Source organism: Dermacentor andersoni, chromosome 5 (assembly GCF_023375885.2).
Source record: "Dermacentor andersoni chromosome 5, qqDerAnde1_hic_scaffold, whole genome shotgun sequence".
Lineage (NCBI taxonomy): Eukaryota > Metazoa > Arthropoda > Arachnida > Ixodida > Ixodidae > Dermacentor > Dermacentor andersoni.
Window position 1 is genome coordinate 72,113,093 of NC_092818.1, and position 18,733 is coordinate 72,131,825.

General features: G+C 45.9%; 1 protein-coding gene and 1 long non-coding RNA gene across 2 annotated transcripts in view; one reads left to right on the forward strand and one right to left on the reverse strand.

The window, feature by feature from the left end:
• Nucleotides 1-1,258, forward strand: part of LOC126531976 (roundabout homolog 1-like) — a 113,830-nt gene extending 112,572 nt beyond the window's left edge. The window contains exon 25 of the mRNA XM_072288204.1: nucleotides 475-1,258. The gene's annotated coding sequence lies outside the window, so the exon portion shown is untranslated. The remainder of the gene's footprint in view (nucleotides 1-474) is intronic.
• LOC140218481 (uncharacterized) overlaps nucleotides 1-18,733 on the reverse strand; it is a 105,507-nt gene that overhangs the window by 29,781 nt on the left and 56,993 nt on the right. The window lies entirely within an intron of this gene.

An 18,733-nucleotide genomic window follows, 5' to 3' on the forward strand; every position in this document is an offset into this window, starting at 1 on the left:
TGCCACAGGATTTATCGGCAAGAAGTTTGACTGAGAGCGATGATGACGACACGGCGCTACACAAATAATTTAACAAGCAATTGCAGGAATAAGTTAACTGATTGGTATCGTGGGTTAAAGATAAATCACAAGAGGTGCGGGCTCCTAGGTATTTAAATGTCTCGTCCTGTATTAGAGTAACGTTGTTAAGCGAGTAGAATGACACTACATAATCACGACGGAAAATGAAAGCACGCCTGTGAGCGCTTATTGACGTAGAGGGACATTACCCATTCCCTGCGCAATGCTCGAATTTGTAGGAGGTCATCGTGGCGAGTGGCAAAGTCTAATGCATTTGTTATTAGGCGCTACAAAACGCAATCATCGGCATAAAGGGGTATGTCTGAATATAGGTCAAGTTGGAAAGCTATTATTCTATATGTGAGAAATGACGTAACCTTTCACTGAACTTCTTCCTTATGATTTGCATTTCAGTGGACTCTTGCATCACGGATGTACGCGAAACGTGTCCTTTCTTCAGCTAGTGGTCTCCTGTGCTTTCGACAAACAGTTACGACCTTCCGATGGAATGACTAAGCGATATCCTGCCAAATACGGATGCAAAGATATTTATGGAAAGCGCTCTAGTGCCAGCCTTTGCTGTGACCTTCGTAGCAGTCCTTTCAGTCGCTGAGAAAGAAAGAGCGCCTCCGCTTACGGGAGAAGCAAATTATGCAAGACCATGTGATATGTGCCAAATATGAAGTGCCATGCAACGTTAAGACAACGAGACGCACCTCATGAAGAGGCGGCTGTACGTTCCGAGGGTGCACGAGTGTGTGTGTGCGTGTATGTATGTGCGCGTGTGCTTATGTTATGTGAAACATTTGTGAAGATTTCACCCTCGACGTGCACGCGGGGACGCCAACACAACTATTTGTGTGTGTGTTGAAACTCAGCGCAATCAGTGGTGGTTATCCCAAGCGCCTGCCAACCGCCACCCACTGCTGGCCATTTCCAAGCATATCACTGGACTCAGCTCTACATGTTGTTTTATTGTGATGATTGGCACCCCGCTCTAGGGAATTCGTCCTAGGTGGCACAGCATTTGCTATCCGTTTCACTCCTCGGTTTGTGTATAGGTGAATGTGCGTGGGTTGATCGTCCTCACACTTTTAATTTATTGTTGCAAGTCTTTATTTAAATGAACGTTTGTAGGTTTGAAAATGTGTGTACAAAGTAAAAGAAAATCGCTAGAAATAAAAGTCACTGTCGCCAACTTACGAAAACTTGGCCACATGTGTGCTCGCTAGGATGAAAGGTCATTCATTGCCTGCAAACCAATACCTAGAGAAGTGGATAGTGAACAACCAAGCAATAAAAAGTAAACTTAAAATTCTAGCCGTTTGGGCTAGCTGGTATGTCATGATTAATGAGGAGAGCAGTAGGGCGATGTTTCGCCCAACCGTTCTTCCCAGTAATAAAAAAAAAGAAGCCAAATAAGCGCAAAGTTGAATGAGCCGCCGTTTTCACCCCATTTCTTTCGGCGAAATGTTTACAATTTTACCAAGAAGCTACATCTAAGGGCCACGTTCAAAATTGAGTGCTGTCAATCATTTATGGGACTTGCATAATCTGTTGTGTTGTCTGCGCGAGCATGCATCTGGTCAGGTGAGTTGTTCATTGCTATATTGATTAAAGGACGAAAGGAAGAGGTTTAGATCTAAGGTAGTAATATTGAAAGCCCCCATAAAAAGTTATGCTGACCGCACGCAATGTGGGAATCGATGCAAGCGAATCTTTCTTGGCTGTTTGCTTTGACTGACAATAATTAGCGGTGATGTTGACGGCGAACATTAAATTTCTTCAACGTTTAGTACAACCGGAGAGTGGTGAGTTGATGGTACACGCTACCTTGCGTGCTTGACTAGTGTTTCTCTGCGTAGCACACAGAACACACAGAGCGAGGTGCCTGCTCGAGGTTTTGTTGTGCCCCATAAGTCATAACATCTGAGAGGATTCAGCATATTAATTGCCTCATATGGCACATATCACCGTGGCAGAAGAATTAACCTTTTATTGAATTATGGGTCTGTACGTGCCAAAAGCAGAATCGGATTATGGGGCACGCCGTAGTGACAGACTCCAAATTAAATTTTGGCACCGCAGTGTTGTTTAACGTAAACCTCAATCTAAGTGCACGAGCGTATTTTATTTCGCCCCCGTCGAAATACGCCTGGACCAGGAACAACGCCATAGCCACCAAGCTACCGCGACAGGCGCAGAAGTGTTGATTTGACGAGTGGGCGCTTCCGTAGTGTCGCCTAGACCCTACGGTGCACTTTAACGTGGCTCTGCCTGGCCTTTATATTTCAGAAATTCGAGAAACGTACAGTACCACGCCTTGAATTTAGATTTATCTCGTTTGCCACATCCGCTGTAGTGTGTATAGCAGTAGTGTTTGCTAACCTTCTCATGATACCTCCCCCCGCCCCGCGCCCCTTCCCTGTATGGGAACTACGAGCAAAGAGTGGCAAGACTGTTATACACTCGTTTCGCGGCTGCGTCGATTCTACCGGGTCTTTGCCTCCTCTCTAGCATTCTGTTTACCTTCTCACTGGACTTGCACGTTAGTAGAAAGGTAAGCGCTGCAATTTCGGCAATGGTTTACCGGGGGGTCCCGGATAATTACAACTCTCAAGAGGATAATGTAGCGACGCCCAGGTAGCTCCAGAGGCCATTGTGCACATTCAAGGTGGTGCAAAGGTCCAAACAAGTTTCTCGCGCTGCCTTTCTTTTGTGTCGCTCTCCTGTGATGTATACACACGCTCTGAACCACCCCCTGACGCGGTGTGCCAGAAAGCAGCAGCAGCAGTGGTAAAGTCGAACGAAGAAGCAAAGAAAGCTTCCCTTTCAAATATGAGGGAAAAGGGGGAGAGAGGACGCGCATAACACGCTCACTATACGTCGTCGGCGCAGAAATGTCGACGTGTTCCGGGGAGGGGACAACTGTGGTGGAGTAGAGGCGGAACCCCACGCCCCCTGCATCCCTGTACATGTCACTGGGAAACAGGAGAGCTGCCCGCATTTTTTGTGACAGCTTCACCCGTCCGTAGACGCCTCGGGTTGTGTTTTTTGTGCACATCTATACTGCGTTACAAGAATTACGCAACTGGCATAAGAATAATAAGATACAAATAACACGTTCTGATTTATCTAAATGTCTTCATCTTTTAGAGCCATCACTGTTATTCTTAAGCTAGGGCCCGTGGTTTGTCTTCTCTGCTGGAACATCGCATTTCCTGTAGTTATGACTTTAATCCCTCCTGTGATTATAGTTTACGATGTTTCCAAATGTTTCTATCCAGACTTCTACGGCGAAGCTCTCTATGGCTAGGATCCCGATATTTCTTCATGGCATAACGTGATAGAAAACTACCATCATCAATGACTCATACCCACAAATACAATGGATCATACCATCGTAAGGCAGAAGCTATAAACACTCGGCAAAGTGAAGCAAACTGCATACATTCTTTCGAATCCCGCATGCAACATATTGAACAGCATGCGTTTCCATAAAGAACAAGGTCAAAACAAGAATCCGGACAAATTGATGAATGATCAGGCGCATCTGCGCCTACATGAAATACGAAGCACGTATCGCTCCCCGCATACGCTTCTTGGTAAAGATGACTGTTACGCAAGCTACCATGAAGTGCGTGCTTTCATGAGTGCAATGAGCGGGTTCAGAACGTTCCGAGGTCTAGAAATGGTATACTGATTTCGCATTCGTCCAGGTAAGCAGTCTTAAGTGTCCCTGCCGAATTTTTTTCAAACAAACTTCGGCCTCAGCCGTCAACGACATACGACGTATGTTAGCGCACTAGGCGAGACGTTTACCTCGTGTTTCAAGAGAATAGTAAGCACGATCTGTATTACCACACACTTCGAAAAGCACGCATTATATTGCGTACAAATGGATGGCAACGACAGTGCCTAAATGCACTTCGCATTATCGATGCAGGATAATAATACGGAAAGAGCACGCCAACATGCTCTACCACTTGTTGGTCTTATATGTACCGCGGGACATACAATGACAACAAATAGATGGGTTAAAATTAAAGTAAAAGGCAACATAGATAGTGAAATTCCATGCAGTACTCCTGCGCTTATTGCTATAAAACTAAGTTGAAGGCATGTAATAAAACGGCGTACAAATGTGGGGACACGTCAGAGAGTAACAAAATGTAGGGATTCATACGCCGCAACCTTTAACGAGATCGGATACGAAAATGGCGGCTCGCCAAACTTGGCTGCAAGCAGCGGTTATAATTCTGGTGTGGTCACCACCCTAAAACAGCGCTTGAATGTAGGCTCCATATGCAGCGGTGTCACTGCCATGCTGGAACGCTAGTGCTCGCTTTCCAGCCCGGACGGTTAGTAGCTGGGCGCTTCACAACTGAATAAGAGATCTGAATAAAGTTAACTTTGCTAGCGATAATCACATGCAAACGAGAAACGACGCCATGGAAAAGTTTTGCTTACGTGCAGCTAGTAGCTACGGAACCGTGCTGTCAGTGCCCTGTTCTTTCACAGAAAGAAATAGTGAATTAAGTATTTAATGTGTACATGTGGCTTTCGTATACAGTTGGTGACCTTCACGAATTCCAGAGCACAGATTGTGGGCATGCTCGTCAGGCCGGAAGGAAATTCAAGGCCAAGTTATTCCATAGACTACAAAGAGCCACAACGAGCGTTCTTGGTTCAAATACCGGTGCTGTTGGTGTGTGACTCTGCAATGGTGCTTGCGCGCTGTGCCAAGTAGGAAGGGGAAAGCAGGCTTCGGATGAAAATCCTGCAGAGAGCCAGAGTAGCTTAGGTGGCTAAGTAGCATGGCGTTCACTTGGCACCATCATCTTTGTTGGCTCCACCAACAGTTTGTTGATGCGTCAACCTCTGTTTACCGGCATTCTACAGCGAAGTTGTTTGTGCCTAGGATCCCTGGATTTCTTCGTAGCGTAACGTCAAGAGAAAACTACCATCATCACTGGCTCATACCATAAATGTGATGGCCCATGCCACCGTAAGGCAGTGGCTACAAACACTCAGGGAAGTGAAGCGAGCAGTGCATACATTCTTTGGAATCACGCATACAAAATAGAGACAGCATACGCTTCCGTTAAGAACAAGCTCAAAACGAGCTTCGGAAACACATAATTTATGATAAAGCGCTCCTGCGCCTACATGCAATGCGAAGCACCTAGCGCTCCCCGCATACGTTTCCCGGGAAAAATTACTGTTGCGCAAGTTGCCACGGCGACGTCAGCTTGCTGCGTGGGGAGTGACATCGCTAGCCTTTCGTTTATAAGATAACCAGCCTGTCAACAGATTTCAATGTTATTTGCAGCACCGCTATCGGCAGTGGCCTGCTGTCAAAATTACATTTACTCCCATTTCTATCATTACTCTAAAGCCATAAAGCATTGCACACTCCCCTAAGCAGTTACAGTTGTGGTTTCCAACAGCTTCGCTGGACATCCATTTTCGCAGGGCCGGGATGGCGAGTCAGTTATGTTTATTTTCTTCCAAATAGTGCAGATACCTGTCATCCTATTTCAGTTGTGCCATGTATCCCCAGTGTCAGTGCAAAAAACTTAATGCCTTGACACTTTCGCTACCGCAGACTCTCTGCAAAAACACCCAACTATAATGATTGTTTGTATTCATCCAAAAAATAGATACGCAACGAACACAGCCAATAAATACACCATTGAACATCATTTCACAAAAAGGCCCCGAGAAAAAAAGTATTTGGAAAATAGTTGATAAAAAACGAACTGAAAGTTCCTTCACCGCAGTACTAAGAAAAACTTCACTGCAGAGCTTAAGAATTCTAAGGTTAGCTGGAAAGGTGTGTTCTTTGCACTAAACTAGAGCAATACCATTGTTCGATGAACGCCCCTAATGCGTGTTTTCTACCTATATAAAAGTTCGCTTGTGCGCGGCAAACTTCAAAGCAAGGAACCGTGTGCGTAGCCTGGCCTCAGTCTCCACACCATGTTCTGGTTTTCTATCGAGTACTTTTTTCCGACCAAATAAAGAGTTTTATGCGAAGCATATTACTAGAGCTCAACCCAGCTCCTCAGGCGCGGCGGTGTCGCCTTCAATACCACGTGACACCGTGACGTCACGATAGAGGAGAAACGGGGCTCCAACTCGCGCCGTCGCTCGCGGCGTCACCTTCAAGGCTGACCACGTGACACCGTGACGTCACGACAGAGGAGAAACGGGGCTCCAACTCGCGCCGTCGCTCGCGGCGTCGCCGCGGTATATAAGCAGCTGCGCTTGTTTCTAGGTGGCTTTGGCTCAACTCTTGCAAGATGGGCTGGGTGGCTGGGTGGTCTCCGGAGTGTGAGACGGAGACGCTACCACTGAGCCACGAGTACGATGCTTCAAAGCGGTACAAAAGCGCCTCTAGTGAATGCGGTGTTGCCTTAGAGACGAGCTGTTTCTAAGGCTCAGGCGTGCGTCGCTTGCTCAGGCGCACATTTCGTTGCCGCGCCGAACGCTGCGTTGCTCGACGCTCACCGCGTCCAATGCGGGGCGCGTAGTCGCTGCGCCGTAGCCCATTGTCTTACACCCCTTGGCGGGTCGACGGGAACGCTATCGCGTTCCACTCTTGAAGGCGAAGCAGAGTAACGCATGAGTTGTTTCTTCGTCTAGCCGAACCAAATATAGCCAAGCAACAGCAGTTCACCAGGCTAAACAGTGGTTCAACAACTAAAATAAAGGCTAGTATGCTTCGCATCCTGGGCTTAACCTTAGCTAAGCCACAGCCATTTTTTTACCAGCACACAAAACATTTCCGTGTTTAATTTTCCCACTTAGCATGGAAATTGACTTGAGGATGTGGTGACCGACAAGCAGAGACATATTTCAGCAGTTGGGGATTTGTAACCTCTGTAGTCGGCAGTTCTCGTCACTGAAAGACTTCATGAGGCTCAGGCGGAACTCTGAGTGTTCTTGTTTGCAGTAGCCTTCTTGCACACAAATAAATTGAAAACAGCGATAGCTAAGATACGCTGGAAATGTTTTTAGTAACAACTTTCTGCTAGCGCTGCACAGAATGGTTCTAAGCACACTTTTACACGATACTGTAAGAAAGTTAGCGATAACAATTGGTATTTCTTCCCATACTGTGATTGATTACGATTACCATTTACTGCTCCCCGAAAGTAATTGAGCTATACCAGATAAGTAATTGACTAGTTTTACTTTACTTCCCTCCCTACTTTTATTAGTATGAAAAATTACAGTAAGTACAACGAGATGGCCTGATTTTCCAAATGCGTCGCCTGCCGCATTCCACCTGTTGGTTATCATCACAAGCATTACTTTTGAGGAAATATATTCGGCTCTATCTCTCGCTTATTATTATGTTTTGTGAAGACAAATTTACAAATAAACATCGTTATAGGTCTGACCAAAAACGTTTCTCGGTTAAGACTTATTTTCAACAAACGTGTGGTGAATATGTTTAAACAACACAGTGGATCATAGATACTGCGGTGTGATCGCTCTCTCATTGGGCAATTATTTATGTTGCGCGCTAGCGCCGATGGCCTCCTCGGGAACTACTGATGAGAGAAGGGAAGCAAGCGACTCAGAAATGTCGCGACCGCCGGACGACACGTCGTAAATGTATTCAGAAACACTTGTGCGAGTGACACGTGATACGGTGTCCGTGTTGTCCACTTCTCTACTCTTGTGTCCTGTCTGCACGCTTCACTTCTTTTTTTGCATAATGAATCCTTACCAACTAGCTCAGCGTGCTGTCGTTCTAAACGTGATACGTGCACCCGCTGTTCACCGTGTCCCCACGCTCGATATCTGCGCAGTTTAAAAGGATAAGTGAGGCGGCCAAGAGTAACAAAAACAAGGCAAAGAGGGAGGCTGGAAAGACGGGTGACGCTCCCTGAGTACCGGCGCGACACCGTGGCGCCTTAGTTTGACTCCCCACACTTTACTGGGTTGGGGAATGGGGTTGGGGCTGGTGCGCGCGTCTTCCGTACGGCACTTGTCTGCTTCTCCCATGCTCTCCGAGAAGCATCGGATGTGTGGTAATCAGCGATGCGTACTTTAGGAACAATGAGATGGAGCGGGGGAAAATAAAAGTAGAGAAAAGGTGGTAGCAAGGGAAGACGAGTCAAGAAACCATGCAATACTTCTAATAGAACAGAGACACGAGATGTTGAGAAGCTCGCCTCGAATTATACTTCAGAGAATAACGAGGAATCGCGAAGCAAAAGCAGAAGAGCAAAACGTTGCATGCTATAAGGAGGACGATCGAAACAAGATGCAGTAAGGGTGAAGGAAAGAAACATGGACGAGACCCGTTGCATATACCGCCTCTTCGCGTTTGAATAACATGTCCCTAAGCAAAGTACAAAGAAAATCAGCCTTGGAGATAGAGTGCAAGAAAAGGCGCCGCAAGGGCAGATGTGTAGACAAAAATTGATTCAAGAGCCATTCGGTTGATGGAGAGTGTAGAACACAAAAGCGAGGGGTGAATCAATAAAATAGCGGCGACGCATGAACAGGTGCACTGAAAGTAGTCCACAGCGTTGTTTGTGTTTTTACTCTTCGATTATTTCTTCTCTAGGAGAAGCCTGCCCCAAGAGATCCGTCTCAATAGTGGCGTCGTGGATCTGAGGCATACGTTAAAAAAGAGAGAGAAAAAAAAGCCAGGAGCGCATTGACAAGTTGACGGTGCTATTCAGCGTCGATGATTTTGTTTGGGTCCTCTTCACTTTATCGCGTGTAATGTAACTGTTCCCGCCTTGTACGCATTCTTATGTCACTAGTCTATGTTAGAAGAATTCTAACTCGAAGAATTTATACTGAGCAATACCGATGAGGCTAGTAGATTTTGTTTCCTTTTAAGACCGAATTTAAAATCCCGTCAACATTAAATGCAACCAGAGCCTCTGAAACGCCGATTCACCGTCTGCGTCTCGGTACCGAGGACCCAAAACCCTTTCTACATAAAATTTCAAGAGCTGATAGTGCGGAATGCACTTGTGGCCACGCAGATGAACATGTACAGCATCTTCTGCTAGAATGTCCGTGACACCACGCACACAGACAACGCTTAGCATTTGATTTAGTGGCATTAGATCGCAGGCCCTTTAGCCTCAGGAAGATATTAGGTACTTCCCCAACATACTCATTGCAAGGACGAGCGTTATTGGCCCTTAAAAGATTTTTAGGAGTGAGCAATATTCTCGTAAAATAATGAATAGAGTGTTTAAATGTGATAGCGCATTGTATGTGTTTGGACATACAATGGACCACTGTCGGAGGACCCCTTGCTAGGCGCATGGCCACAGAGTTGGCAGACGACAGAGACAATGCGTGCACTTTCACGTTTCCTAGGTGACACGGGCCTGGACTCACGCCTGTGATACCAGTTGTGTAATGTGTCCTTCACCTCGTTCCTCCCATTATCAACCCCCATTGTGACCCTTTTTCTTCCCCTCTTCCCCTTCCCTTACGTAGAGTAGCAGGCCAGATGCTCCATTATCTGTCCGACCTCTCTACATTTTCCAATCATTAAAATACTTCTTCTTCTTTTACCCGACTTTGACCAATCCAATCTCTGGTTCAGTTAACTCCATAAGACTTCAATCCAGGATATATGATGTTTCCTTATTTTAGTCTAGCTAAGTGACGGGATTTTGTGCTTTGTGTTTACTTTAGTGCAGATATGTGACTAGTCTGTGTTGCTGTGTTACTGAGAGGACTTTCAGTTTTAGTGTGGCATTAGACTACTTACGTGACTGGGATTGGTGTTTTTATGATTTAGAGTTGTCTCAGTTAAAGTGGGACATTACTGTACTTACGTTACCTAAATTTGTTTTGTTATGACTTCACTATTTTTGTTATGATTTATTCGTTTTTCTTAAATTCCTATGTGAAAAGGAGTAGCCGGCGCCAATTAAAGGCGACAACATCTCCTAAATACCATATAAGAATAATAAAAAAAGGAGACTAGCATGCTCCATGACGTGTCGAAACTTCTTTCAGAAAGGGAACAAACACTGAATCATGGGCAGAAGTAAATCAAAACATTGCATGTGCGCTTGAGGAATAAAATAAATGCGACGAAGATTTATGAAAATATATATCTGTATGCAAGGCGGCGAAGACCAATGCCAAAAAAGTTGAACGCAATGTCGTGCCTGATTGCTAATACAAGAAAAACTTTCGCCAAGAACATGGCCCAGTAGAATAAAAAAAAAAAATAACGAGGACGCAGTTGTGAATGCGCATATACGCAAGGTGGTTCCTTTCCTTTATCATGGTTTGCGCAATAACTCATCAATTTTTTTTTAAATTTTGTTACAAGGTTCTTTGTCATTGACGAAATCGCCCCGGGAAAAGCGCGGTGACAATTGCGAGCGGGCATAGTAAAAAAACAACAATATAGGTAACAAACAGTAGGTTCATGTTTCGAAGGGACCGGTGCATGGTAAATCCCGATGTAACCACAATCCATGTAACCAACAACTCTATTGTTACAGACCATAAGGCTACTATACGAAAAAAAGAAAAAAATTACGGCAGGACCGATCTAGCGATGGATGTCGACGGCAATATGGTTAGCATAAAGCAATGTAGCGACACATCATATTCCAGGAGGCAAGGTTATATAAAATATTCCGTGGTGATTATCAGACTTCCTTTGCTTCGGCTACCTGCGGCATACACTCTTTTCGGTATCGGCCCGCTTTACTATGGCTGATGCTTGCATGGTCGCTCGTGAACGGAGAGGCACGTCCACTACTTTATGACGAAGAGAGAATGACGAAGGTGGAATGGCGTCGGTGCAACGGCAAAAATGAAATTATCACAATGGGATGTCTATCCTCAAATGATGACGATGGTATAACGACGGCATTATTACAATGAGATTACGACGAGCTTCTGACGACGTCATGAAGATGACGATATGACGGCCACTGAATAACGAAGCTCGAATGGTGTTAATGGCGCGACTAATACAGCATGACGACGTCGGTATAACGACGAATGCATGACAGCGACTGTTTAATGCAAATGCGATACGACGATGGCAACAAAAAAGTTCAATAATCATTATTATAAGACGACACCATGGTTACGATGAATGACGAAGAAGGAATTAGGTCCACAAAACGACGAAGGTGACATGACGACGGCGGCATATCACCTTCGGACTACTAGCAACGACGACGATGTCACTACTAGGAGCACAAGCTTAGTGGGTTTTAATGGAACGCTGTGTTGTGAATCTTCAACAGCGTCTGCTTGTAGTTCGAACCTGGTTGACCATCGGAAAAGGTTCATCAGGGAAGACGAGGTGATGTAAAAACAAACAACAGAGGTTTAATACATTGTTACGTGTTACCGGCGCACTCCAAGAAAAAATAAATACAAACACGTTCCACGTGTGTGCATTTGCACGGAAGGGAAGATGCGACCACATCTGGTGGCTCGCTAGCTTTCTTATACCCTTCACCATCCTGGCATGCTCATTCTCTGCGGCCCCTTGGTAGAGCGCCTTGTCAGAACACGTCGGGTAAACCGAGACGGAAGGGCACGGGAGGGAACCCGCGCCTGGCGTATAGGGGTATAGAGAATGCGTATAGATATATAGTAGAATGCGAATAGATATGGCGTATAGAGAAGAGTAGGTTTTGTACATTCCGCGCTTAATACCGTCGCACACACCCGACGGACCAGTCATGTTGACGAGCGTGATGCCTAGGCATGTGGTGTCCCACGCGTTTGGCGTTTGTTCCATTCGTTGCCGCATAAAGTGAACAGCAACATGGCCCAACTATACGATGGTTCAAACCACTGGCTCTTTGCAGAAGGTGTGACGACGACGATATGACGAGAGTCAGGTCATGAAGCTTGAATGACGACAAGGGAGCGACGAGCAGAAGGAGAACAAGGTGAAGCCACGAGCCAAAGTTTCGACAAGTGACCTTGTCTTCAAAGCAACGAAAAAGACAAGTCCACTTGGGAAACCATGGATCCTGCTTTCACCTTGCTCACGTTTTGCTCATGCTCTTGAATTTGCATCTCCCGCCTTCCCCGTGTTTTCCCTGGACAATGGAGCGAGAAAGATGACCGAGAGCGCACACATGGTGGTCCAAGCTTGGACCACTAGGTTATTGGACCACTGAATCACTGTGTCACAGGACAACTAGGACTAGTGGGTCGGCCAAAGAGGCTAGATAATTAGATAGGATCCATATGCCTTAAGTAGGCAAGCAATGCTAATCGCATTAAAATGAAAGAACAAGTTCGGAAGGCAGTAGAAGGGCCACTTGGGGGAGGCGAACCGTAACTTGGAGGAGGGGCGCGATGAAGGCAGTAAGCAGCAACAACCCTCATTCTCCCATTACACAAATGACTTGGTAGCAAGTCGAACGAAGAGACGCCACATGTACTTCCGGATAACTGCATATAAAATGAGAGGGAACTTGATCTCGATATGTATGTCATACCAAACGTAAATGTAGGCGGGGGACCAGCATCACGAAACAAAAAAAATAATTTGTGATTCACCGAAGTTTCTATAACACATGCGAGACTTTTACAAGAGTAACATCTCAATAATGTTAGCCAACTGCCTCACGCGGAGTAAACAAAACAGATAAATGGAATGAATAATTGCAATATTTGATGTTATTAAAACATTGAATGACGAACAATGCCCCCCTTCCTCTTTCCCACGTGCTCAGGGTATATTGAATTACAAACAAGTGTTATTAACGTAACAACTACAAAGCCATTCTTGGAGCGTTGGTCTAATCAAAATAATTGAGGGACGCTTTTTCTCACTTTCCTCATTTTTCTTATTTTCACAGAGACCGTACATCTGCGATTAGCTGCAGCTGCAGCAACACTTCTTGGATAACAAAAACTGAGCACTCAGAGAGCAGACGTAAAATTATTGAAGGCTGTAGCGCTCTGTGAACGCTAAAGAAAATGTCTTGACGTTCATACTCAACGGAAAGCTCGACACCTTTTAAGTACGCAGAACTGTTAGCTGAGAAAACTAGGCAATTTATTTTAGAGTCAATAACGCACAGATGGAATAAGTATAGAAGGAAGTTATCACGTATACCCGAGTGCCCGTGAAAACGCGAGTGCTCTGAAAGTTCAATGCTTATAAAAGCGCACAGTGGGCATAGCAGCTGTAATCTAGCTTTAAGATTTAAGATGAGATGTCCTCATTCTAATCCATCCCAATACCTTCACTCCCCTTCCCGCCTCCCCAGTGCAGAGTAGAAGAATAGAACGCACCAGCTCAGGTGAATTTCCCTCTCTCTCTCTCTTTCTCTTTCTCCCTCTCTCTCTATCGAAGATCAGACGGCTCTTTAAGTCTATACTACCAGCAAACTGAATGCGCTAACACAGATGGAAACGTTCCTTTCCGTATTTTGTCCTCTCTTGCTAATCCGCTCCGCCATACACACCGTACACGCAACCAAAAGCTATGAATATGGATCCACAACGAAACTGAAAGACGTGTAAGAAATGGAAGAGGGTAAACGGTGCATAAAAATACGCATCAAGTAAAAGTTCGTACCCAGGCCACAACAATAACGAGCCAACAATAAACCGCCAACGAAATCGGCTGCTTTACGCTAAGGATGACAGACAATATTGAACAGAAACACGGCGGACGACACGAGTCGCCCATACTAGTTTCTATATTTATTCATTCTTGCCGATTGAGAGAATGTCCTTCGGAAAACAATAATCCAGCGCTATAAGTTCTAAAACATCAGGCACTGCAAGGCGTACACTGTCGGGTTAGGAGCCTGTCTCTGAGTGTAGACAATTTGTTTTCATTCACTGCTTTTCAAACATGTTCTTGAGAAAGTTAATCTCGTCCTCGACATGTCTGCTTGCGTTCGCTGTAGTGAGATATAAAATCGAGAAAGACATTCTCGGTGAACTACCACCACATGCCCTTTTCCCGAGAAAAGAAGCATGAATCTGTGCCCTATCTCGAAGATACTTTGGTGTTCCGCTGACGAAACATGGCCCCAGCGAAACATGGCCCGAGGTCTCAAACCTTTCATCAAGGAGCATGCTAGCTCGTTGAAAAGAGCGAAATGAACTGTTACAGTGCTAGAGGTCTACTTTTCTTCTTCTTTTGCTTTGAGTTATGTATGGACACATGTTCGTAAACACTCTATAAAACAACTTATTTCACGGTAGCACGCAAAGTGATCTCGAATCCTTGAAGCCACCAGTGCGACGCGTTCGCCGGTGGAATTGGAAACCTCAGCTTTTTTGTTAAGGTATTATGAGAAAACTTCAGTCGTTCCTTTGTTGTTGCAGAAAAGGACGTTATTTACAGGCATCTAAATCTAAGTAGACGAGCGTTCATTTCGTCCTCATTGAAATGTGGCCACCATCGCCGGCAACCAAACCAGTGACCTCGTGCGCAGCCACAGTACGTCGTAGGCACTGCGTCACTGAAGAAGATGAAGTGTCATGTTCGCCTATATTAGGAGAGCAGTTGGTACACCTTAGTAGTGCTACCTAACGAGCACCGCTGAATATTCATGGCAAGCTAAATATTGCTGAAAGAGTGCGCCCAATGGAAAACTATCCTGTCAGAACATAAGTCTTGTGAATTCTATCTGTGGGGAGATGATTAGTGACCGTTAACTGCGCAGCACAATATAATTGCATGAATCACTGCTATGATGGTAAAAGCAAGTTATGATAGGTTTTATTATTAGCGATTGGCTTACCTATATTTAGTGACTACACTTTTTATTAATAGTAACATCTTTAAAATTGCGTGCTTTTCAATGTGGAGCTACAGATGCGCTACTTGTGGCATATATTTAAAGGATCCGCAAGCTCCAAGGAAAGAACAATCTCAGCCATCTAGGCATAAGATGCTTGTACAATACTAGCGCACTCTGCGAGTTAAAGTTTTTTTTGAAATTTTTTTTCAAGTTATCAATGTATAGCGTAAATGTAATTTTGCCCGCAGTTCAGACAGGTCGGTAAATTTCCTGGGTATGTGAAGTTGAAGTCATGACTCGGCAGCCTTTTTAACCCTACGTTGGGCCAAATAATAGTAAACGCGCTACACTCGTACATTAGAATGTCACACCAAGGGTACGCAACACACCTAATGCAATAGGTGTCCCTAACAATGCGTGGAAACGCGAGATAATGCGATGGGGAAATAGTGTAGCATCGATGATTACCCTCAGATAAAATGAGGACCCCCGTTATTGTTTGCATGCCATGTGTAGAATTAGCTTCCCTAGATCTCAATAATATTTGGTCGCCGTCACGATGACGTTTCGCCATATCGATAGGATGTGTATATATTGTGCTGGTTAAGCGAATCCTTGAAACTTCACAATAGCAAGAATAGAAAAAATTAATATTGTCCTCATTTGCTTGCTCGCGGGGCAAAATCACCAACTTGCAGAACTTAACAAATTAAAGCATGAAATGCGTGGCCGCAATGTAACTTTTTTTAATGCGTTTGCATTAGGATCGCCAAAGTGGAAAGAAGTATGTGTATGTATACTGCCGGTTATGTAGTCGAGGTAGAGAGGGAATAAGAGAGCTTGGGAAAGCACGTCTATATATGTGTCATTATATATATATATATATATATATATATATATATATATATATATATATATATATACATACATATTATTACGTGTGGAAAGACACAGATTAAAGAGGCTATATACAGGCTATTTACACTGGAGACAGATCGCCACGCCGACACTCGCTCGCGCCAAGGGCACAGACCCACTTCGTCGTCGTCCTTGCGGCGGCTCGTCCCTTGAGCATCTCTCGATGATATCGTAATACTACCCCCCGGCGGCAAAAGCGCCGTCACGGTGCTGTTAAATATCCAAGGCGCATGGAGAGTTGTAGGGTTTGAGTCAGGCGACGTGGACAATGTCACTGGTTGTCACAGCGGAGGACGTAGTGGACGTGGCTAGCGCGATTTCGTAGGTGACATCGGTTACTTGGCGAAGCACGCGATATGGGCCTGTGTAGCAGGAAAGCAGTTTTTCACAAAGTCCAACTTTACGTGATGGTGACAAAAGCAACACGCGGGTGCCGGGCACAAAATGGACATCACGGTGACGGAGGTCGTAGCGTTGCTTTTGTTTGACTTGAGAGACTTGTATACGAGTGCGCGCAAGTTGGCGAGCATGGTCAGCATGGGCGATAGCATCACGGGCATAATCGCTAGTTGAAGCTGTGGCGGACGGAAGCACAGTGTCCAGTGGTAGCGTCGGTTCGCGGCCATACAAGAGGTAAAACGGGGAAAAGCCAGCAATTTCGAGACGGGAAGAGTTATACGCCAATGTAATGTAAGGTAGAGCCTGGTCCCAGTCACAGTGGTCGTCTGAAACGTATTTGGATAGCATGTGTGTAAGGGTGCGGTTCAAACGCTCAGTGAGGCCGTTCGTTTGAGGGTGGTAGGAGGTGGTAAATTTATGCTGGATTGAGCAGGTACGCATGATGTCGTCAATGACTTTGGCTAAGAACGTACGGCCACGGTCTGTTAGCAATTGACGCGGAGCACCATGAATCAAAATGATATCATGCAGGACGAAGTTCGCAACATCAGTTGCGCAACTGGTCAGAAGAGCGCGGGTTACGGCATAGCGGGTCGCGTAGTCCACCGCGACTGCAACCCACTTGTTTCCTGATGTATATTCCGGAAATGGGCCGAGAAGGTCTAAGCCGACACGGTGGAAGGGCTCGGCAGGGATGTCAAGCGGCTGTAGGTAGCCAGCGGGGAGCTGGGAAGGCTTCTTGCGCCGTTGGCAAAGTTCACAAGCGGCGACGTAACGTCGTACGGAACGGGCAAGGCTCGGCCAGAAAAAACGGCGACGTACACGGTCATAGGTTCGAGATACGCCGAGGTGTCCCGCCGTTGGTGCGTCATGAAGCTCTTGTTGAACGGTTGAGTGGAGGTGTTTAGGTATGACAAGTAGGAACTCAGAGCCATCCGGATGAAGGTTACGACGGTACAGAGTACCGTCGCGGAGGACGAAGAGGCGTAGAGTGGCGTCGGCCGGAGAGTGTTCAAAATGGTCGATCAGTGCTCTGATGTAGGCGTCACGACGTTGTTCGTCGGCGAAATGAAGCAGCTGCGACACAGAGAATACACGAGCAGCACTGGTAATATTGGAGGAATCAGAGTCGTCAGCAGGGTAACGCGACAAGCTGTCAGCGTCCTGGTGCAGGCGGCTAGACTTGTAGACCACGGAATATGAAAATTCTTGTAGCCTCAAAGCCCATCGACCAAGCCGGCCTGTAGGATCCTTTAGCGATGAGAGCCAGCAGAGAGCATGATGGTCAGTGACTACGGAAAAAGGGCGACCGTAAAGGTAAGGACGGAACTTCGCAACCGCCCAGACTACAGCAAGGCATTCTCGTTCCGTAATGGAATAGTTGCGCTCCGATGGTGTGAGGAGGCGGCTCGTATAAGCAATAACGCGATCCTGGCCACGCTGACAGTGGGCTAAGACGGCACCTACGCCATGACCGCTGGCATCTGTACGCAATTCTGTAGGGGCATCAGGGTCGAGGTGGGCGAGAATGGGTGGTGATGAGAGAAGAGTGACGAGAAGAGAGAAGGCGGCGGCTTCTGCAGTACCACACGATAATTGTACGCCTTTTTTCAAGAGATTAGTGAGGGGTCTAGCAATTGCCGCAAAATCTTGAACAAAACGACGAAAGTACGAGCATAGCCCGACAAAACTTCGAACGTCTGCGGCTGTCTTCGGAACCGGAAAGTCTCGGACAGCGCGAGTTTTGTCGGGATCAGGCTGTACTCCGGAAGCGTCAACGAGGTGGCCCAGAACAGTAATTTGGCGGCGGCGGAAACGACATTTGGACGAGTTAAGCTGCAGCTTCGCCTTTCGAAATACATCAAGTATAGCTGTTAGACGCTCAAGGTGAGTATCGAACGTGGGCGAGAAGACGATGACGTCGTCGAGGTAGCAGAGACATGTGGACCATTTGAAACCACGGAGCAAGGAGCCCATCATACGCTCAAAGGCCGACACTCCCTCGCGCCAAAGTCACAGACCCACTTCGTCGTCGTCCTTGCGGCGGCTCGTCCCTTGAGCATCGTTCGATGATATCGTAATAATTTATAACCAGATGTTTCAGCGAACACTTTCAAAAATATCTAAAGGTTGCCTGTGGGAGGTAGCGCAATTCCAGTGCATGATCTGGTCTACTCGGAAGAGTTTGACATTAACTGCACAAAGATTGAAAAGCGTAATCGCCTAATTAAGAAATGCCGCTCAGTAAGTTTTAAGCTAATTACCCTATGTCCCATATTGCAATTTACAAATTCTAGCTGTGGAGTTCGCAAGGCAGATCCACTTGGAACGAATTCTCAGGATGACAGCAGTTTCGAGATATTAATTGCAGAACTTTGCGGAGAAGTGCACTGGTGTTCCTGTTGCTTTTTATTATTCAGTAGAAGGGTTTTTTTTTTTTCGCTAGAAGCCATATCGGATAATAGCAACACCATCGATATTCCCGTTCGAAGATGCAGCATTTGGCTGCTCTTCAGTAATTAGTATTTTATCCAGCACTTCTTTCACGCGAATAAGACTGATACTGCGTCACTACATATCACATCGAGAAATCACTTCGCAGCAGC